Raw genomic sequence first — 24,521 nt, forward strand, 5'->3', positions numbered from 1 at the left:
TGGCGCCTCGACCTGTCGCCACCGACCCACCCCACATAGGGTTATGGGCGTTGAAGTCGCCCAGTAACAGGAAAGGGGGCGGCAATTGGGCTATCAGTGCAGCCAGGACATGCTGCACAACATCATCATCTGGTGGAAGGTAAAGACTGCAGACGGTGACAGCCTGTGGCGTCCACACCCGAACAGCAACAGCCTCTAAATGTGTTTGTAGAGGGACAGGTTCATTGTGAAGAGAGTTAAGGACATACATGCAAACGCCACCAGACACCCTTTCATAAGCTGCCCGGTTTTTATAATAACCCCGATAGCCACGGAGGGCGGGAGTTCACATTGCTGGAAACCAAGTTTCCTGAAGAGCAATGCAGAAGAAAGGGTGAAGGCTGATAAGTTGTCGGAGCTCAGCTAGATGGTGGAAAAAACCGCTGCAGTTCCACTGGAGTATGAAATTGTCCATGGCTGAGAAGGCGTGAAGGGACTAGGAAGGCAATTTACGCCGCTTGTTCACTCGCTGCCACCGATTCAGAACCCGCACGAGTGACATCCATGGCGTCTGAGGGACCGTCGAGATCCAGGTCTTCAGCAGACGCCAGAATCTCGACCTCGTCCTCAGACGCAGAGCTCGTAGGAAGCGGTGGGACGGCTGCCACCGCAATGTCGTTGGTCTTGGGGACTTTCTTCTTTTTCGGCTTCTCCCGCTGTGCCTTCGGTGGTTCAGGCTTCATGGGCTTCACTGGGTCAGTCTCACAGACAGACGACGACTGTGAGGCCCTACGACCAGGGACTGGTGGTTGTTTCAGCCACTTGTGGGTGTCCGCGTTTCCACTGGTCAGATCTTGCGAAGGGAGGTCCCCAAGGGAAGCCTTCCTGGTGAGAGAAGCCGAAGAAGTCTTACGCTTCCCCAGCTGGGAAGGGGGAACTGATGTCCCCGATGGTTTGGGGGGTGTTGCTCCTGAAGAAGATGGAGCAGGAGCAACAGGGAGTGAAGTGCCCCCCACAACCAAGGGGGTCAGTGAATTCTGACGCAGTTGAGGGCGAACTGTAGGTGACGACACGGTAGAGGTTCGAACCAGTGTTGCAGCCACGGAGTAGGTGGATGTCATTGGCACAGGATGTAACCGCTCATATTTCTGCCTAGCCTCGGGGTAGGTCAGGTGGTCCAGGGTCTTGTATTCCATTATCTTCCTTTTTTTCTGGAATATCCTACAGCCTCGCAAGCAAGGGGAATGTTGTTCTCCGCAGATAGGAGGCGGGGAACATGGGGTATTGGGATGCTAAGGACGTTCACAATCTCTACACGTGATACTGGAAGTACAGCGGGATGACATGTGTCCAAACTTCCAGCATTTAAAACACCGCATCGGAGGAGGGATATATGGTTTCACATCACAGCGGTAAACCATCACCTTGACCTTTTCGGGTAAGACATCATCCTCGAAGGCCAAGATGAAGGCACCGGTGGCCACCTGATTATCCCTCGGACCCTGATGGACGCGCCGGACGAAGCGAACACCTCGTCGTTCTAGGTTGGCGCGAAGTTCATCGTCGGACTGTAGAAGAAGATCCCTGTGGAAGATAATACCCTGGACCATGTTTACACTTTTATGGGGAGTGATAGTGACGGAAACATCCCCCAACTTGTCGCAAGTGAGCAACCTCCGTGACTGGGCAGTGGATGCTGTTTTGATGAGAACTGACCCAGAGCGCATTTTGGACAAGCCCTCCACCTCCCCGAACTTGTCTTCTAAATGCTCCACATAAAACTGAGGCTTGGTTGGCATAAAAGATTCACCATCAACCCGCATACAGACAAGGTACTGGGGTGAATAATCTCCACTGCTGTCTTTAGCCATACGTTCCTCCCATGGAGTGGCCGGTGAGGGAAATGATCTCAGATCGTATTTCTTCCCATTGAGGTTAGACCTCGATCGCTTAGAGACTGCTGGTGGAGGCCCACCAGCGAGAGATAATGTACCACGCTTCATTGCGGGTCATCCGCCCTGATGCCACCCACCCCGACCAGGGCTTTCCCCATGGGCGCCACCCAGCCGCAGCAAAGACCACCTGGCAGGATAGCCTTTGCCGGGAGTCCCGATGCCCCAGAGGGATAGGCATCTACTCTTCGGCATACGTGGGGAGGTAGCAGCTCAGGCATCAGCAGTGCGATCGCTGTGTAGTCAGGGGGCTACCACCAAGAAGGTACATGACAACCCCACCACAATGGACTGGCTACTGTGCTGGATGTTGGGTGTCGAAATATCCATGTACATCACGAGGACAAAGATGGAAGTTGCATGGGGGCTTAATTAAATATTAATGCAAATATTTTTTTGTTTTTGGTAGCTGTAAGTCCGATTACGCTGTTTCATAATCGGTTGGCCCTGACTAGTATTATTACGCAATCTGACTGCATGGAACGACAACAAAGAATGAAATGAAAATATTCGTTAACACAATTAATTAATTAATTAAGTCCCCAGCAACTATAAAACTTACAAAACCAAGGCACAAGTATAACTGTTATGTGTGTGGAAGTATGACTCAACGTACACATCTGGCACGGTTCTTCTCCAATAAGACAAGAAATTTCAAATACCATTTATACTGACGTGATAAAGGAAAATTAGAAATACTATAATTGCGTAAGGAAAGCAGAATTACACTTTAATACAAGAACACAAGCCAGATGCTTTGTTGACTGAACCTGTAATGATGCATTATTCAGGACATTGAAATAATGAGAAAAAAAGAAAAGGAGTTTGTTACCTCATTTATATTGATGAAAATCACTCTAATCCTTACAATATATCTCCACACCGATTCTCTACTACCACATCTCAACAAGACTCTCCAATATCACATCTCAGCAAGCACTGCCTACTAGCTCATCTCAATAAACACTCTTCACTACGACATCTCAGCACAGACTGCCACGAGTTCTTAACAGGCACTCCCTACTACGAGCTCTCCCCAAGCACTGTGTAGGCGGCTGAATAATACTCTTTGGGGCAATCTCTGGCGCAGTGGCTCAGTGTAGCCACCTTTCATATGCCCCTCCTCCACAGGCCAGAATTTGATGGTATTTTTGCCAGCATTGGTGGTGAAAATACCAAATTCGTCCACAAAAATACAGACAAAAATAAAATATAATATTAATACCTAAATATCACATAATTAGTTAAAATTTTGGCTTTGCACTGACCTTTCAATAACCTAATATATGAAATACAGTAAGCAATACAACTTCTTTTCATACATGTGACTTTACATAAGAGTTCACACAATACACAAAAAATCAGTTTATACAAATGTTCACATAAAATGCTTTCAATGATTAGTTTATACAAAAAAAAGACACCAACAGGTGACATCTTTTCAGTAGAAGCAGTCCATCAGTGGCACCCAGTAAAGTTGAGCAGGTACACCCAGCAACAAGTCACATTATTTCAGTAAAAAGCAATCCATCAGTGGCACCCAGGAATGTTGAGTAGGTGCAGACAGCAAGAAGTAACATCATTTCAGTAGAAACAGTTCTAACAGTGGCACCCAGCAATGTTGAGTAGGTGCAGACACCGGCAAGTGACATCATTTCCATAGAAGTAGCTTCATCTGTGCACCCAGTAATGTTGAGCAGGTGCAGACACCAACAAGTGACTTCATTTCAGTAGAAGCAGTTCCATTAGTGGCACCCAGCAATGCTGAGTAGGTGCAGACAGCAACAAGTGACATTATTTCAGTAGAAGAAGTTCCATCTGTGGCACCCAGCAATGTTGAAGAGGTACACACAGCAACAAGTCACATTAGTTCAGTAGAAGCAATCCATCAGTGGCACCCAGCAATGTTGAGTAGGTGCAGACAGCAAGAAGTAACATCATTTCAGTAGAAACAGTTCTAACAGTGGCACCCAGCAATGTTGAGTAGGTGCAGACACCGGCAAGTTACATCATTTCCATAGAAGTAGCTTCATCTGTGCACCCAGTAATGTTGAGCAGGTGCAGACACCAACAAGTGACTTCATTTCAGTAGAAGCAGTTCCATTAGTGGCACCCAGCAATGTTTAGGAGGTGCAGACACCGACAAGTGACATCATTTCCATAGAAGTAGCTCCATCTGTGCACCCAGTAATGTTGAGTAGGTGCAGACACCAACAAGTCACATTATTTCAGTAAAAACTGTTCCATCTGTGGCACCCAGTAATGTTGAGTAGGTGCAGACACCAACAAGTGACATTATTTCAGTAGAAGCAGTTCCATCTCTGGCACCCAGTAATGTTGAGCAGGTGCAGACAGCAACAAGTGACATCATTTCAATAGAATCAGTTCCATTAGTGGCACTCAGCAACGTTGAATAGGTCCAGAGAGCAGTCCATAATATTCACTATCACTGATCACACTGTTCATCAAAGTTTATAAGCAGAAATTAAACATGTCCTAGTGGCACCAATCATGTAGAAAAAGTACAAGTAACAGTCCATAATATTCACTATCACTGATCACACAGTTCATCAGCAGAAATTAAACGTTTCTAAGTGGCACCCATTATGTTGAAGAGGTGCAGGTAACAGTTCATAATATTCACCATCACTAATCAGACAGTTCAGGCACGAACAATAGTTTGAATACACATACAAATGCTTTTACACAGTAGAGATATAAATTCTAATAAACACACAAATGATATCAGATAATTGTCATATTAACTATTACAAATACTCAAATATCAGTAAACCTATAATATTTATGGGTGTCAGTGCAAGCCACGACAAACAAATAAAATAATATTTAGGAGATAGGTGGGTAGGATTAGGAAAGGAAAACACACAAAACAGAGTCACTCATCTTTCATCCACATTAAGTACTACTGTGTAATTGAATAGTGTTAACTGTGTAAATGCAATTCTGTCAAAATTTGATGTTCATCATGTGTATCAAGTAGTAGTGGCAGCAATGTATAACAGTCAATAATAGTTAAGTCAACGTCATAGTCATCAAGTCAAACCAATGTTTGCCAAGCCAGATCAAATGTACTGTTGTTGAACAACTGTCAGTGAGCCAAGATATGCAAATACTTCCTCTCTTCAAAAAAAAAGTTATATACTGCTTAGTGATTTAACAAAGTGTGTGTAGACAATCTTCCTTCCACTTGAGTGTTCTAGTCTGCTATCTTCATCCTCCTTGTTCCATATAGACCAACAAAAAAAATATGCACCTCACTTACTTTAACTCTTATCCACCAAAACTCCAATAATCATCAGCATCACATAATCTCAATACTTCACTAATACCTCTTACGTCGATACATATAAACCTTATCATTAATAGCATTTACCTTACCTCTTGTCCACCAAAACTCCAATAATCATCAACTTCACATAATCTCAATAATACCTCAATAATACTTCTTCAATACGTCGATACATATAAACCTTATTACCAATATCATTTCACTTCCATAACAACTCTTTCCTCTAGTCAGTCTCCTCGAACAAGTACAGATAAAATCCTAATGCAAACCTCATCATCCCATACAATCCGAAGACACACTATCAACACACAACCTCTGTGTAATCCATCTGACCCAAATCTTCTACTCATTATGAATTATAAACAAAGAAATGCATACTTGACCTCTAACAGACTTAGTTCGAATAACTCTCAGTAATTAAGTACGATTACGTAGTGTGAATGATCATAATATTTCACAGTGTGTACACCACTTCAAGAATTATGGCAGAAGCAAACATGTGGAGTATTTCTTGTGTCAAGTGTCACTTCCTATTTCAATTGCTCACGAAAAATGCAGTGTAATGACTGTCAATGGTCTAACCTAGTGTTGGTATGTCATGTCGTTAGCTTCCTTCCTATTAGCATAAATTTCTACAGCTTCCATAAAACCTCAGCTCATGTGGCTTCAACGAAGTTCTTTGTACTAATGTTGTTCGTCGAATTATAGCAGTTCATTTTCCTATCTTAAAAATATAAGGCACTGAGCGTAAGCAAAACAAGCAATAGCGAGTAAATATACCAGTAGAGAACAGAATGTCAACAAGTGGATGCAGCACAATTCTTACAACGAGGCTCTGCCAAGCGAACAATCTGTAATTAATACCATAGTGTGACCTAAACTCTATGTTCGTACACAGTATATCAGCATTTCTATACACCAAATTAAAGAGTAGTTATGACAACAACAGATATGTATAAATATGCAATCCATACGCATAGCAGCAAACAGGTCATTAGCATCATATCAGCACAAGCAAATAAGTGTTCATATGTAACCTTAATAAGTAAACAAGAAGGCGCAAGCAGATAAATCACAAAGTATAACTTACGTACATAATCACAGTCAGCACAATTAATCAGGTGACAATTATAATTTAAATAAATAAGCTCAGCAGGCACATAATTAAAAAATATGACATCAGTGAAAAAGCAGTGCAGCCAAGCGATGCATAATATATACAAATAACAATCCTGTTCATTAATAAAACATTGACAAAAATCAGCAAATATACGCAAGCACGTCGCTTCACACGTAAATTCATAGAACATGGAATTAGCACAAAGTATGAATCACGTAATCGCGAGCAGCAAATTACGTCTAAAGTACGTACCTAAGTGGAAATATGTTACCTCAAAAATGAACTCAATTAATAGTTACCCATTTTAGTTTATTACTTTCTTCTTCGAAATTACATTCTTCCTGAAAATTTCTCGATAGCAAGTCCTCTTAACGTCGGAGACACACGGAATTTACCTGCAGTTCTTAAATATTTTATAGAACCGTATCCTGAAAAATACTGAATGTTAATAACATAATTCATCAAGTCACTATAGCTTTATACTGAATTTAATCGAAGAAATTAAACTGTGTATTTGTTTACGGCTGTCAGTGCATTCGCACTGAGCGCTCGATCAGCTGTAGGCGCGTGACATAGGAAGCAATTGTTCGCGGTCAACGACTGCCTTGTGCGGCGCGCAGACTTGACTGTTGCTTTGAGTATGTGCCGCCGCCAAAACACAGCGCGGTATCCTTGTACTCTCCGCATGTTTACATGTAGCTGTTAGTTTCTCTTAAGTATGTCATTCCACAAAAATTTTTACGTTAGATATATGATGTATTCCTTTAGAGCGTCGAGATTTAAGAGTTTCTACTTCGACAGTGTTATCATGAATAATTTTACGAATTCTATATGGACCGTTATAAAGCAGAAAAAATTTGCGACACAAGCCTTTTCCTTTGTGCGACAAACAATGAGACTTAATTAACACCTTCTGACCAACTGACAAGATTTTTAAACGACCAGGATGTTTAGCTGATTTCTCTCTTCTCGCAGCCGCAGATGCAATATTTTGTAGAGTCAGGTTGACAACTTCAGAATGCCGCAGCTTCCGTGTAGGCGGAAAAGGAACGATTTCAGAAATGCGGTTTGTCGGTGCTTTGTTTTTTAATATCAATATAGGCGGTAAAGAAGTTGAATCATTAGGAAGTTCATTCAGAATGTTTTGAAAAATATGAAGATACTGATCCCACGTTCTGTGATTCTGATGACAATAAAGACGACACAATTTATTGATTTCCTTCATCCATCTCTCTGAAGCGTTAGATTGAGGGTGAAAAAGTGAAATGAAAATTGGTTTAATTTTACGACGCCGTAGAGTACGAAGCCAAATATTAGAACGAAACTGTGATCATTTATCTGATATAACCTTATCAACATGACCAACTTCTTTAAGAAAATGTTTGATGCAAGCATTAGATACTGAACGAGCTGTTGCTTTGCGTAAAGGTGTAAAACACGCATATTTTGATGTCAACTCCACCGCTACGAAAATGTACGCAAAACCATTAGTAGAACGAACCACTGGACCGAACAAATCGACTGCAGCCATCTCCTTTAATTTCGCTGGAATGATAGGAAACAACGGTGCTCTGTGAGAAACTGTGGGCGGCTTAGCCTTTTGACATAATTTGCATTTGGCCAGAACAGATCGAATACGTTTTTCCATATTACTGAAGTAGCAATTTTCTCGTAATTTATGAAAGCATTTTCTGGGACCAAAGTGTGCATAACTGAAATGCGTATACCAAATCAGCTTATTAACCCACTCATCAGGAATACAAACTAACCAAACAGAGTTGTCGACCGATTTTCGTTTAAAAAGAATGTCATTGCGGACTAAATAATGCTGTCTAATCGCTACACTTTCCTTTCTCCTCCACTTCTCCTTAATGTCCTTCCAGATTGGATCCTTATTTTGCTCCTTAGCGATGTCCTGGAGCGAAGACGAAATAAAGTTCTCAAACGCAACACCTTGAATATACATCAAACAATAATTGTTTTCTATGCAGTCCTCTTCAGCACTTTGTTTCAAACCCATAGGTGCACGTGATAAAGCATCAGCAACAATATTTGAAGAACCCTGTATGTAAACAATACTAAAATCAAACTCCTGTAGGTACAACGCCCATCGTGACAATCGGCCGTGAGTTAATTTTGTTGACATAAGAAATTCCAGAGCTCGATGATCGGTATAAACCTTAGTATGTCTGCCAAACAAAAATGTGCGAAATTTTGTAAAAGCCCAAACAACAGCCAAAGCTTCAAGTTCTGTAATCGAATAATTCTTTTCTGATTTAGAAAGAACACGACTTCCAAATGCAATAGTTTTCTGGACTACAATGCCGTCTTCTTCTATCTCTTGAAATAAATGTGCACCTAGGCTTTTGTATGATGAGTCCGCCGCCAAACAAAAATCTTTAGATAAATCCGGATGTGAAAGAAGTGGAGCAGCAACTAAAGCATCACGATGCTGTTCAAATTCTGACTGAGCTTCCTCATCCCAACACCAATTAGATTTCTTTCCAGATAGTTCACATAAACGAGGTGTGGCCAAATCGTCCAATCTAAAAAAGCGTTGAAGAAAATTACAGACACCAAGGAAACTACGAACATCACGTTTTGTGGTAGGAACAGCATAATTACGAATAGCGTCAAGTTTTTCTGGATCAGGAAGAATACCTTCTGTAGAAATAATGTGACCGAGAAATTTTACCTGAGAACGACCAAATTCAGATTTTTCTAAGTTCACTGTAATGCCAACTCGTGCAAAAATACGTAATAATGAATCCAAAATTTTGTTATGCTCACTCCAAGAACGTTTAGCAATAAGAATATCGTCAACATATGAAGTAATGTTGTCACGAAGATAAACAGGTAAAATTTCGTTTAAGCTACGAATGAATGCTGCCGAAGATACAGCAAGTCCAAACGGTAATTTCCGAAACTGGTAACAGTTACCAAAGGCTAAAAAGGCAGTATATTTTCTACAATCAGGGTGGAGTTCTATTTGCCAAAAACTTGCGCGCATATCAATCGTGGATAAAACTTTAATTCCATGGAAATGTTAAAGAACTTCATCTAAATTTTGTGGGCGGTCAGTTTCAGGAATGATGATATTATTTATCTGTCTGGAATCCAGAACCAAACGAATTGACCCATCCTTTTTAAGAACAACGTGTAATGGACTGGTATAAGGACTGACTGCAGGCTCAATAATGCCCTGATCTAACATGTACTGAAGTTCATTCTTAACCTTGTCTCTGTAAGCCAAAGGAATTGCGTACGTTTTCCCCCGAAATGGTGTGTGTTCTTTTACTTTAAATAAATATAGTAAGCCTTGTATAGTTCCTGTGTGATGACTAAACACTGTAGCATGTGAAGTCAAAATTTGGTGCAGCTCTTCTCTTGCAACGTCATCTGGCACTTCAGCTTTCTTAACCTTTTCATTAATTAATTCTTCGCTATTAATTATATCATCCATCGCGTCTCTGTATCTATTGTCATTGTCATGAATAAACACACGGTCGTCATAATGCTCAACGAAAACATCAGAAGTAAGAAACCTTAAACATTTTGTATCTGATTCGGATCTTGCTAAACACTCGAAAAATTTCAAACATATCGGCATTCCGGCAACAGTCAAATTCACACCTCCTTCTTTAAAGTTCAAAATTGCCTTATGTGCGTTAAGAAACTCCATACCTAATATAATTTGTGTACTGAGTAATGGAACAATAATAAAATTAGCAGAAAATTCGTATCCTTGACAAATGAAATTTAAGTTAGTCTGTTGTTTAACTTCCACACTTGTTCCAGAAATAGCGCCTCGAATTGTAGTTTTAGAAACAGGTAACACAGGACGGACAATAGTTCTTTCACATATACGAAAAACTGATTCACTAATGACATTCAATGGGCTCCCAGCATCTAAAACTGCAGTGAACTTATTCTTACCCACACATACTTCAATAACAGGGTGTAAAAATGCGTCTACATTATTTTCCTTTTCGTCTAGCAAAATGTCTCATGTCTTCCAGGCGTACGTAGTGTAAAGTCGTAGTGTCATTACTTTCTGAACCGTCTATATTGCTGCCAGAAGCCGAAGCTGCAAGTCATTGTCGATTGTTTGCGTCACGTCTTTGAGTATTCGCGTCATTTCGCGGATCTATTTCTACGATTTGCACTTGTCTCTCTGAAGTTCTGTCACGTGGAGGATGCCAATTAGGTCCTTCCTGTCTGTTAGATGCAAATTCTTGGCTGTGTCTGTTATTAAAATTTCTGTTTTCCTGTCTGTCTGCATAACTACTTCTTGTGTAATTTCGACTGTCACTTCTGAAATTATTGTTGTATCTACTACCCTGGTTATTTCTGTAGTAAGAATTTCTATTACTGTATGAATAATTTCTGTCCTGATGATACCGATTACTGTTTCCGTATGATTGATCTTTCCGGTACGAATTACCGTTATTATAATTGTCTGTGTAATTTCTGTTAGAACGTCTGTTATTGTCATAAGGCTGGTATCTATTGTCCTGTCTGTTACGTCTGTCATTCTCAAAGTTACTCATATAACGCCCGTTCCGATCACTATCTCTTTTCTCTGAAAATCTATTGTAAATACTGTTACTGAAAAAGTTACAAGAAGTCCCGTCGTCGTTGTCATACTCAAGTTCTTGCAACAAAGTCTTAAAAGTCTCAATGTCGTCTTTACATCTTCCGGCTAAAGCAATTTGTCTTATGGATTGTGGCAGCTTAGTTATACAAATGCGAATTAATTCAGTCGGGCTATAAGGATTGGACAGGAACTGATTCTTTCGAATCATGTCTTCAAAGTACTCTGCCGGCGTGCGGAACTCAGACTGTTTAAAATTACACTGCATAATCAGACTATGTTTGACTCTGTCTTGTGTGTTTTCGGACCAATATGCCGATAGAAATGCATGATAAAAATCATTTAGATTATTACAATCTCTAATGAGTGCGCGCATCCGCGTCGCCGGTTCGTTTTCTAAATATCCACACATAAATTCCAGTTTGTGACTTGGTGGCTAATTTGGTGGGAGTGCGTACATAAATTGATCTAGCCATGAACATGGATGTATGTCATTCCTAGAATTGCGTAAGATCTTAAATTTCCGAACAGTCAAAAAGTGTTTATAGTCAAAACTTTCGCCTCGTGGCGACAAAGACCTACCGCGTCTATCCCAGTCCCAATGACGATTATTGTCAAGTTCGCGCGCCTGGCGCTCTCTTGTCGCATCCCGTAAATGAAACAAATTATTTTCTTCAAACCCCTCTGATATCTGTGATTCCAAATTTCTTTTGCTGTCTTTTCCTACAATTTCGCCTTCGATCTGTTTGACTTGCTTTCGTAATGCCTCAACTTCCCTTTTAACGCGTTCATTAAATTTTCCCTGATTTTCAACATGTTTATTTATGTTCTGGTACTCTTCGGTTTCTGCGAATGGTAATGGAGCTGTATCATCCGAATCTCTGTCCCCATGTAAACTAAGATTTGTCAATTTATCTGATATCTCCTCAACTCTTTCCGCTAAATCACCTATTTTTTCTTTCTGTTTATTTACGTCTTCCGTAAGTGTCGCGACTCGGGTTTCAGTATTGACACATTTGGTAGTTAACTGTTCATATTGTTGTGTTAGATTATTTATTCTGTCATTTGGTACGAATTCCTCAATTCTCTCAAATATTTCTTTCTTATCGTGTGCACGCTGTAAATTTAACTCTGAAAATTTTTGTACTATCACGCAATCTCTTTCTTCCTGTTCTCTATCCTGTTCCCTTTGCCTAATCTCTACTGCAATTAATCTATTATTGTGAGAATTCAAAATCGGTTGTACTTCCTCTCTGATTTCTTTCTTTAACTTATCTTTCATATTTTTGAAACATGTCCCTATTCGTGAGTCTAACCGTGTTTCCATTGTTTCCATCTGTGTTTTTAATTCAGATCGAAACTGTGTTTCCATTGTTCCCATATCAGTTTTTAATTCAGATCCCAAAGTTCCCATCTCGGTTTTAATTGTTCCTATCTCTGTTTTAATTGTTCCTATTTGTGATCCCATTGTTCCCATCTCAGTTTTAATTGTTTCTATTTGTGAGTCTAACCGTGTTCCCAAATATTGCACTCATCAACTGCTCCGTACTAACTTGTTCGAAATTCTTTTCGCCCCTAACATTTCCCACAAAACCAACTTCCTTTGTCATAGCTGTAAGGCTATCTGTGTTCAATACTATTTCAGAATCTTATATCGTTAATCTCGTATTCTGTGAATTTTCTGATTGAGAAAAATTTTGAAATGGTTCCGGACTGTCTTCCCGACTTATTAAACTGTTTTCAACTCCATTATTCATGATACTGTTGTCCTGTGTTGGCGAGTTCGCCATGTCAACAATTTCCTCATTCTCACTATTCATCATTTTTGCCTTTTTCATCGATCGCGTAATCATTTACAAAATATACAAAACTCATCACTGTACGAAAATTATACACAATGACTCTTTATCTCCAACAATACCATTTACATGAAATGTTTCCTTCAAACACGATTAATCGAACAATTAAAATAATTGCACTAAATTGTCAAAAGCGTATACAAGACAACAAATCAAATTCTGAGAAAAAAATACCATTAGAAGAATGACAATTACCAAATCTACACATGCAAAATAGACTACAATTACTAAACTACAAATTACTACAACAATACTACTGTCTACTATTTTTACAGTCAGAAGATTCCAAGGGACGATCCGAAGCAGCGGTCGCCACGTGCATGGGGGCTTAATTAAATACAATGCAAATATTTTTGGTAGCTGTTTGTCCGATTACGTTGTCTCGTAAACGGTTGGCCCTGACTAGTATTATTACGCAATCTGACTGCATGGAACGACAACAAAGAATGAGATGAAAATATTCGTTAACACAATTAATTAATTAATTAAGTCCCCAGCAACTATAAAACTTACAAAACCAAGGCATAAGTATAACTGTTCTGTGTGTGGAAGTATGACTCAACGTACACATCTGGCACGGTTGTTCTCCAATAAGACAAGAAATTTCAAATACCATTTATACTGACGTGATAAAGGAAAATTAGAAATACTATAATTGCGTAAGGAAAGCAGAATTACACTCTAATACAAGAACACAAGCCAGATGCTTTGTTGACTGAACGATGAAAATCACTCTAATCCTTACAATATATCTCCACACCGATTCTCTACTACCACATCTCAACAAGACTCTCCAATATCACATCTCAGCAAGCACTGCCTACTAGCTCATCTCAACAAACACTCTCCACTACGACATCTCACCACAGACTGCCACGAGTTCTTAACAGGCACTCCCTACTACGAGCTCTCCCCAAGCACTGTGTAGGCGGCTGAATAATACTCTTCTGGCGCAGTGGCTCAGTGTAGCCACCTTTCAAAGTGCACAATGGAGGGAATGTATGCTACCCGGAACACACTGCAGCCAATGTGACCGGAAGCTCGATGGAAGTCCAACTCCATGACAATATTGGGTGTGCCAGATCTTAGGGCAAGATGGATATATAATACACCATAAGGCGTCCTTCCCCAAATGGTACGCACTAACAGAAAATTTGGAAAGATAGTGGTCAAACCCCTTAGGGGACCAACACATTAAGGCCGAAACGTTTGAGACTCCTTTTAGTCGCCTCTTACGACAGGCAGGAATACTGCGGGCCTCTTCTTACCCCAGAACCCGCAGGGGGGTCGATTTGCTATATTTATGAGACATTCTATATTGGTGTCTTCGAAGTACGCCGGATAGGTAAACAACAGCGCGCCCAAACTTTCACAGCAGGGACGTAATGATATGTCCGTGCCACAGCTCCGCCGAAGGCAGACTGTCGGCTGAGCTACCCAAGGACAGCTCAGACCCTGTCCTCACAGCTTTACTTTTCTGTTAGCACTCCGTCTCCTACCTTCCAAATGTCACAGAGCTCTCCTGCGAACCTTGCAGAAGTAGCACTCCTGCTAGAAAGGACATTGCGGAGAAATGGCTTAGCCACAGCCTGGGGGATGTTTCCAGAATGAGATTTTTGCTCTGCAGCGGAATGTGCGGTGATATGAAATTTCCTAGCAAATTAAAACTTTTCTCTATTTCTACTCGCTGAACGCAGGCTAAGTATCATCTTCCTATTACTCAGTACTGATGCTGGGTAAGTCTGCGACCAGAGGTGGGCGGCTGGCCAGGTCAGCGTCGCAAGGTGTCGTCCTGGAGGAGAGGCGCTGCCCACTCTTTCGACTGGCACTGGGTCCGCGCCTTCTTGGTGCCACTTTGCGGCGCTGAGCTGGTCGGCGTGCAGTCGATGCTTCAGCGCTGCACAGTTATGGAGCCATTCGAGAACAGCTATTTGAAAGTTCATACAGCTGAAAATCTCTTGCTCCCAGATATTATTCCTCGACTTCGTGGGCATTGTCCTCTGCAGTCGATGCAGACGGTTTTTCCTTCCACATCAGCATCACTGGGGTTTGTGCAGCTTCGGCGTAATTGTTGGCACCATTTCACTACTGATTAATGTGACATTGCATACACTCATCAAGCATATTTAAGCGTTTTTGAGTAGTTAAATTGATAAATCAATCATCTTATTACAGTTCAGGGATTTCGGAGGACAACTTTTACCTAAATCGCGCTGAACTCAGCTACGGCCGTCCAGTATTCGCAACATCTTCACACAGAAGCTGGCTCTTCCTGTTTTCGGGCTCCCTGTCATCGGGAAACACTCGGAGGATCCAATTAAAATTACTTTAAAGCCGCATCTGCGGGTAAACTGCTCCGCGAGCAACACAAACTTCTTCTATACACCCAATACTCGTTGCACGCTTGCATAAAGGTTATCTGCAGAAGGGATTGTGATCCCACGAACATAAAGATGTCAGTACTGTGTTCGTTTTTCATAATCACTTAAATCAGAAGAACTGAAATACGAGTAAGCTAAAAGTAATACAAAAAGACACTAGTTTCTACTTAATTAATCTGAATATAAATTTTATGTATCTGCTTGAGACCATCGAGAGAAGCTGCGCGGGATTAGCCGAGCGGTCTAGGGCGCTGCAGTCGTGGACAGTGCGTCTGGGCCCGGCGGAGGTTCGAGTCCTCCCTCGGGCATGGGTGTGTGTGTTCGTCCTTAGGATAATTTAGGTTAAGTAGTGTGTAAGCTTAGGGACTGATGACCTTAGCAGATAAGTCCCATAATATTTCACACACATTTCCATCGAGAGATGATAAGAACGCAATGATGTTCCTCAGATTTCAGGTTATTTTCCACGAGTTCTGCAACTCAATAGCAGGAGTTACTATGGCAAAGCTAGAGAGTTCCTTTAAAACAAAGTCCCTTATGAGGAAGATCCGTTACTCACGCGCAGTGATCCAACTGAATCTGGTAGTAAAAGGGGTTGAGCGATTTCTTATAATTTGTCCTAAAAGACCACAAAAAGTATTTCCACTTTCGTGAGTCGACTATATTTTAGTTGTTTTTTTATTTTTTTTATTTATTTTTTTGTGACGTATGTCTCTCTACACAAGACGCAGAGAGAGCAGGCAATCCGCTGATGTACTTCGGAAACCCTTCCATAGTGGATGTGGTCTGCCACCAAAGCCACGTGGATGTTCAGTTCAGGCCCACTGAGTGCTGAAGCCTGTACCAACACGGAATCGTTGATGTTAATGATCCTTGATATCAACCAAACTGTCACTTAGGTAAAAAATAAAATTGTTCCACTGACGCTGATTAATGACACCAATATCCCTCTCCCCACCTCTCTCTCTCTCTCTCTCCCCCCATCACTCACCGCACCCAATCTTTCTCGAAATCAGGGATCTCTCTCATCCTGGAAACATCTGACAAATGTTCTTGTGTTTGTATGGTTATATGTGTATAAGTGATACGAATATTTAGATCTGTCCCCACAAAACTGCCCGTCCTGGGTGGCCGAGCGGTTCTAGGGGCTACGGTCTGGAACCGCGCGACCGCTACGGTCGCAGGTTCGAATCCTGTCTCGGGCATGGATGTGTGTGATGTCCTTAGGTTAGGTAGGTTTAACTAGTTCTAAGATCTAGGGGACTAATGACCTCAGCAGTTGAGTCCCATAGTGCTCAGAGCCATTTTATCAGGAATTCATGGAAGAGATAGGCCCCAGGTTACATCATTCATTGTTAGACAAGTGGTTCACACAGTGTTTTGAATTACAGACCCAAGATGTAACATGGTCTTTTAACAGACCTGACCTGACAAATTTTAAGCTCACATTTTTCAAGGTCAACTGTAAGAACGACTAGCTGTTGTCTGTGCCTGAATGCTGTCTTCAAAGCCAGCGATTGATGTCAGCAGAGATGAAAATCAGAGGGATGAAAATCATGGCTGTGTTGCGACTCATCCAGTACTTACCATCGAAAGCGTGTAGGAGAGCCCTCATTTCCCCTGCAGTGGCGACTCAGAATTGGCGTGAAGAAGGACATGCATGACACGTACATTCTGTGGGCTGAATGGAATCAGGTGAAATAATCTACCACAGGCGCTCATGTTTGGAGGAAGAGACTATTTTCTAGGCATCTTTACATGCTCATAGTGGGCATAGAACTGACAAGAGCGGCGTGAAGTGAACGACGGGCATACCAGACAATGGCCCAACAGATGTGTGCAAAGCTTCATCGGATTTTCACTGTGGTTCCATTTTCGCCATCTATCGGACCATACACTCGAATAAGATAGCAGTTGACACTATGAACATTTATTGTGAGTTTTTAATTTCATACATTTTGAGAATGTGTTCTTTTTTAGAAAAGATACGCCCTGTTAGCATTACAAACACGAGGAGTTTATGTGGAAATGGTTCAAAAATGGTTCAAATGGCTCTGAGCACTATGGGACTCAACTGCTGTGGTCATAAGTCCCCTAGAACTTAGAACTACTTAAACCTAACTAACCTAAGGACATCACACACATCCATGCCCGAGGCAGGATTCGAACCTGCGGCTGTAGCGGTCGTGTGGTTCCAGACTGTAGCGCCTTTAACCGCGCGGCCACTACGGCCGGCTGTGGAAATGGTACATGTAGCTAGACTTGTTTCAAATGTCAAATCGTGGATAAAATGTATCAAACGATATTACCAGATGGCGCACGGTCTTTGTGTCGACCAGTGCTCCCCAGAGGTGTTCCAAATGCCATTCACCAAGATCTCTATTTAGTCTGGGATAGTTTGGAGGGATAACACACAAGTTTTTGATGTGTTGGGGTACCTTTCTGAGCGGCGACACAGATTTTGCAAATTATAGAGAAACGAAGAAACGTCCTTTCTTGCGCAGGATTTACACAAGATTAATGAGTGAAATAACGCTATGAACCTATAGAAACCAAGTTGGTAGGTACTCAGAGAGTGCACAGGATAAGGTTACAGTTGTGGATGGGGACGTAAACAGTTACTGTGAGTTGCACAATCAAACACACAACTTTATTTTTCTAAGAACTACTCATTTACACATCGCCTTAAAAGATAACAATTAAACGATACGGCTGAAGGAATAGTTAAAGAACTTGAGATGCTTTCTGGCCTGAAGACCAAAAACCACACCAAAAACAAGAACGGCTGAAGGCCTGGCTTATAAAACAAAAGCAATTAAAAATAGTAGGTAAAAATTTGTTTCTTTTAAAAAAAACGTGCAGTTGATAACAATTAGCGGCTGAAGGCTTACACTACACGTCTGAAGGACAACTATAATTGAAACACATTAATAAACAATATTTCCAAGCAAGAAATTTCTTTTTAAAGTAGCAAGAGAATGGCCGAAAGCCTAATTAAAGAAATATTAACCTATTTCTCGGCTGAAGGCCACAAAGAAATTTGAAAGAACGGCTGAAGGCCTGAACAACAAATCAGAGAAACAATTTAAAATAAACCCCTTCCTTCTTATAAAAAATTCTCCTTTAAAGATTGCAGACAACTGAAAGCCTTATTAAAATGGGTTCACGTTAATCCTCGGCTGACGGCCACACACAACACATCGAACAACTAACGGCTTAGGGCCTGGATTTCAGATAGAACCAATTTTAAGGAAAATATTTTTTTTTCTTTTTTAAAATAAATCTTCAGAATTTTAATTTACCACGGCTGAGGGCCTTTATGTAACATTTAAAAAGAACTGAATTAATACACAGCTCAAGACCTCGCACAATACTTCAAACCAAAATGAAAATCACAATCTAAAACAAACACAACCAGTGGTGCTCAGAAGTGTTCCAAAGGCCAGCCTGAGAAAGTAGCTCATACGTGAGGTGAGACAGGCAGCCAAGAGTTGAAGTTAAATAACTGGATGGCAACCCAAAGTAGGGACAGCCCAAGAATCAACCAACAATTTAAGCAATTCCCTTCCGTCCGACCAACAGCACAACGATGGAAAATACCGGCCGAGGACGAGGATACGAACAGCACTATGTCTTCAGAAACTGGAGTTTAAAAACACCCAATGGAACAATAACCACTCTAAGCAAATATGAACCGAACTACTTAAAATGCTGTCGAACTACACGCCGTGCCAGACAGCATCAACACTATGAGGAAAGGCACATTGCCGGTAAAGTACGCTAACAACCAGAGCAGGTAACTGGAGCGTTAACGGCCACAGGGCAGAAAATACCGCTGGTGCACTTCACTGGTAAGTTAAAGTCGATTTAATAATTAATCACAAAATGGGAAGACGGCTGCAAGATTTCGCCGACCCCAACACGTCATAAGTTGCTGCTAGCCCGTACGGCCCAGTTAGCAACACTCCGGAAATGAACGACGATGTGTCACAGTAGTTGAGGTTCCATAACAGGTTAACTGATCACTCAACTTCAGCGTCCAGGTTCAGTGGGCAACGAACTTGGTCGCTCTCGCAGCTAGCGCTCCACGATCTTACAGCACGTGCGCGCCGCCATTGGTCCCGGCCTGCCCCCGTGCCGTGGAGAGTTCCTCGCTGCTCCGTCCCAACCAACTGACCACATGCACCAAGCAGACAGCATTAAAATAGCTGCTCAGTCAAAACCACACAAGCTACACACAGTTCCATGAAACATTTCCACAAACAGCTCGAATTATAGTAAAACCAGTGACTGTGGAACAACAAGGACGACACACATTGAGAACCCAGAGGTGGTCGGTGTCCAAATACACGTCGTCCGGTGAGATGAGTGACCGAACGACCAACCAAGGTCGTCCCCACTCAAGTCATGTGTGTCGGCAAGCCGGCCGGAGTGGCCGTGCCGTTCTAGGCACTACAGTCTGGAACTGGACGACCGCTACGGTAGCAGGTTCGAATCCTGCCTCGTTCATGGATGTGTGTGATGTCCTTAGGTTAGTTAGGTTTAATTAGTTCTAGGCGGCTGATGACCTCAGAAGTTAAGTCGCATAGTGCTCAGAGCCATTTGAGCCATTTGTGTCGGCAACGGTCGGGCGAGTCACGACTGTCTGGCCCTCCCTGCTGCTCCCTCCCGCCTCAACCTCCGACACACAATGACCAGAAAATACTAGCGATCGCTCCAAAGATAGTACGATAATGCTCTTATCGATAAGCGCTGCTGCTGCCACTCACGGGCAGGCAAAACAGCAACTTAGTGACGCCAGTAAATTGAATAAGAAACGAGATGGCAGTACCGCCAAGACAAGATGACAAGCAATAACGGCACGAACACGAGCCGCGGACGGCTCACTTATTCCATCAAATTCCAATGCATACAACGTATCTATTTGATTTTAAGGATGCCGCTGAAACGTCATTATCAATCCTGGGCATTTCAGACTTCCAACAGCATCGAAAAGCGTCCATCGTAAACAAGTATATAAATATTCTTACTCTGAAAGATGAGAATGGAAAAATCTCAGTGTACTCGAAATAGGAAAGTCGTGAGATGAGTGCTATGCCTTGCTTCACCTGAAAGGCCAGGTAAATGTATCAATTGCAAAACGAAAAGACGTGTGGATGATTTTGCCACTTTTTCCTCAGCAGCACAGGGTGTTTACGGCAAACATAGCAACATTTTATCACAAGAATGAAGTTGTCAAGGTACAGAAATCAATACTGACAGATTCTTTTCCTTGGGTATCCGTACGTTATTCTCCTATAAAAAATTTAAAAGAAATGGGAATTGTGGTGTCACCGCCAGACACCACACTTGCTAGGTGGTAGTTTTAAATCGGCCGCGGTCCATTAGTACATGTCGGACCCGCGTGTCGCCACTGTGTGATCGCAGACCGAGCGCCACCACAAGGTAGGTCTCGAGATACGGGATAGCACTCGCCCCAGTTGTACGGACGAATTTGCTAGCGACTACACGGACGAAGCCTCGCTCCTTTGCCGAGCAGATAGTTAGAATAGCCTTCAGCTAAGTCAATGGCTACGACCTAGCAAGGTGCCATCAGTAACATTGCATGTATCTAAAGACTCTCACTTGTATCGCCACAATCTCCAGATGTACCAAAAGGATGGATTAAAGTTAAGTATTCTAGAAGCTACGTACTTTTCTTTCTAGCATTTATTACGTATCCTGTTACAGACCTCTCTCTTGCCTGCTAAACGCGTGCCTTTCGGCTACTTCCGTGGCGTGGCTGTCTTTCTACGCCACAACAGGAATCAGTTGTTGTTTATTAATGTTTTACTACTTAAAATGTTGCTATCGTATTTCTGTACTTCTACCACCACAAGCAAAAGGTATTGCCTTTGAACTAATGGCACTTCACACTAAAACTGGCACAAGTTTCGAACCAGTCATCTCCCGTACAAATATTTATTTTATCATCTGTCTCATTATTTTTTGCACTAAAGAGATTCAGGAGGGGTAGGGGGGATAATTCTGTGGTATGGGAATAGCTTCTCAATATTTTGGATAGAAATAAGTTATTTACCAAAGTAATGCTTTATGGATCTATAGACAAATGTGAGACACAGCACTTAAGAGACTTTTTCATTTCCACTCCTCATGTTTATATTGAGTTTGACATTTTGGAATATGCTCCCAAAACTTCTAAAATTATTTGCGACGCAAGTTGTGTAATTGAAATGCATTCAAATCACCGTGAAAGAATAAGCACAAACGTATTGGATCCACAGGTAACCAGCTGCAATCGTATATAATGATATGCTTCCAGACAGTTGCGGGATATTTTCCGAGACAAGAAACTCCTTTACCTCATTGTAAATGAGATACAAAGCACATTCCATTCAGCATTGCTTATGAAAGCAGCGTCGTGCACACAAGTGATGAATATTCGGAATTTGAGAGAGATAGAGGTGGAATCGCGACGCTTCAAGTGGATGTATACACGTATGAAGTGACCGGTGGCGGCACTTTTTAACCACTGCCTCATAGTCCGGCACGGGCACCCGCCACGGTCCTCATTCTGCCGACACGGCGGTTCGTGATTTCCCGCAGTGTGTGCGGGGCCAGCCAGCCGCGTTCGCCCAGCCGGGGGTGGACTCGCTCTCAGACAAAGCCCTGCCGCCGACGCCAGTCCCTTCCCTCGCGCGCTTTGTCGTCACAATGGCGGCGGCAGCTCACGGGACTGCATTCGGCTTCTGCGCGCACAAAGCGTTCGGCAACAAAGCAGCAGTCAGACGCCACGCCATGCCAGACGCCGCTATTCCGGTAAACACGTATTTGACCACCGAATGCAGTGAAGCAAAAATAAATCCTTCTCAAGTTGCAACGCCGTAGCGATAAACACAGGAGAGGTTGAAACAGTAACCGAATATATTTTCTGGAAGATTATAATTAAGTGACAGCCAGGGGCCTGAAACCAGGACTGTTGCCTTTCGTGGGCTAGTGTTCCGTGCGCCACTGCCCCACCGAATGTGCTAGTTTTTTTTTTTTTTTCCTCTGTGCTTTTCCCAACATCTGCTTCCATTGATGAACTTCTCCTCTACGTTTTCCTGTACTGTCAGCACTTTTCCTTTCAATTGTCGGTACTCCTTTAGAAATGGGAGTAAGAAACAAAAGTGGAACATCTTCAAGATGTAAATTAACTGCAACATATCCGATTAAAATTATAATCTTTCCTATTAAGCTTACAGCTATGTACAGAGCGTATATATTCAAGCGTTTTTTCTCCCATTAATAGGACGAACGCAAAAGAAAATAATTAGAAGAAACAGAATACAAACTAAACGTCTTCGTAATGAGCTGAGTTCTATGTCTCAGCATTTTTATAAATATTGAACAGTTGATTAAAACACTTCGAGAATGGAAATTGTAAATGATTACTGAGTCTTGTAGCGTAAGTGTAAATCTCAATAACCACCTTTTCTGTTTTTGAACTAATAAACCAAAATGTCTTTAGCGGTTATTAAAGGTGAAACTCTCACATTATAGAAATTAATTGAAACAAGTTTTCTTTAGAAATTTAGGACTACCATTGGTAATTCTCTTTCTTCTCGGTTTCTGTATATCTGCGTATATGTAATGTTTGTCTACTACTGGAAAATGAAAAAGAATACCAAGACCTCATCGACTTCGCAAAGAGAAATTCTACTGACACGGTCTTAAGAACAACGATCACATCGACAGAGCAATAGGCTTCTGACAAGGGTTGTCTCACTGCTCTAACAGGAATGCATATTTAAACGTTTCGACGCAGACCCCTCTCACATCTCTAATCACGCCTGCGACGGCGTGTAACTGCATTTCTCTTGGTTTGCAGATAAGAGCACTTAGTAGTGGTGGTGGTGGGGGGGGGGGGCGTTAACACACCATTCACGCAGTTACATCAGCAAGTAGTTCACGTGTTTACAATACATGTGTTAGTATTGTCATACATACACAGCAAAAACGCGCGAAACCGTTAATGTTTGGAACGTTTTAAAAATTGTGGCATTCGAGTTAAGAAGGCGTTACCGAACTCGAGACAGTGCAGGACGCGATGATGACACTGTCACGAAGTTTTTGGAGGAAATGACTATTCAGAAACATGAACATTCATTTTACCGACGAACTGGAGATGAAGAAAACGGCTTTATAGCCGATAAGGCGTTAATGTTCAAGATTGTAGTGATAGTGCCACTGGCTGAGAGAGTGCTCCTCAAGGCGAAGCTAACAGTTCTGGTGACTATGAACCACCAGCGTAAAAAAAAGAAACTAATAATATTAGAATTTTAGGATGAATAATCTCTCGAAAGTATTTATAACATTTAAAACACGCCTCCACGTCACGTTGCGACCTACAGCTCGTTACTGAACTCAAATCCATCTATGAAAACCACATCCAATATCAAAACAATATTTGGGTACGTGGAGTAAGAAAGACATAATGATTATCCCTTTCGACAAAAACAAGGCTATCACAGAATCGAAGGTAAAACAACACGCACCCTGTGTGGCGTGGACAGGGAGGACTTATAGGTCAGAGGATTGGTTGGTTGGTTGGTTTGTGGGATTAAAGGGACCAGACTGCTACGGTCATCGGTCCCTTTTTCCAAATCCTAAAAACGCCCACAGAGAATAAAAACGATTAACAGAATAGAGCACAGACGACACAGAACAAGAGAAACGTAGATAAAGACCAGGCAAGACGAACTAAAATCACACAGAGTGTGACGGTTGTTGGCCGACCATAGGAACAAAAAAAGGAAAAGCCAACCACCGAGAACACATTAAAAACTCAGTTTAAAACCGTAAGCCAAAGGCCAGAATCAACACAAAACAATAAAATAAAACACAAACACTCAGAGTAAATGATAAAAACCCGCTGCCCGAATAAAACGTAAAACTAAGCCAGCCATAGCAGGGTCATCAGTTAAAAGGACAGGGAGCGTGTCAGGAAGTGCGAACGTCTGCCTGAGCACAGCTAAAAGCGGACACTCCAGGAAAATGTGGACCACAGCGACAGCCGCAGCGACACAGAGGAGGGTCCTCACGGCGCAATAAGTGACCGTGAGTCAGCCGAGTGTGCCCAATGCGCAGCCAGCAGAGGACAACAGACTCCTTGCGAGAGACGCGCAAGGAGGAGTGCCACACAGTCGTCGTCGCCTTGATACGACGGAGTTTGTTTGGTACGGGCAGGTTGCGCCATTCAGCGTCCCATAAATCGAAAACTTTGCGGCGCAATAGTGGCCGCAAATCACTCGCCGGGAGGCCAATCTCCAGAGGTGGTTGACTGG

This window comes from Schistocerca piceifrons, chromosome 2 (genome assembly GCF_021461385.2).
Source record: "Schistocerca piceifrons isolate TAMUIC-IGC-003096 chromosome 2, iqSchPice1.1, whole genome shotgun sequence".
Classification (NCBI taxonomy): Eukaryota; Metazoa; Arthropoda; class Insecta; order Orthoptera; family Acrididae; genus Schistocerca; species Schistocerca piceifrons.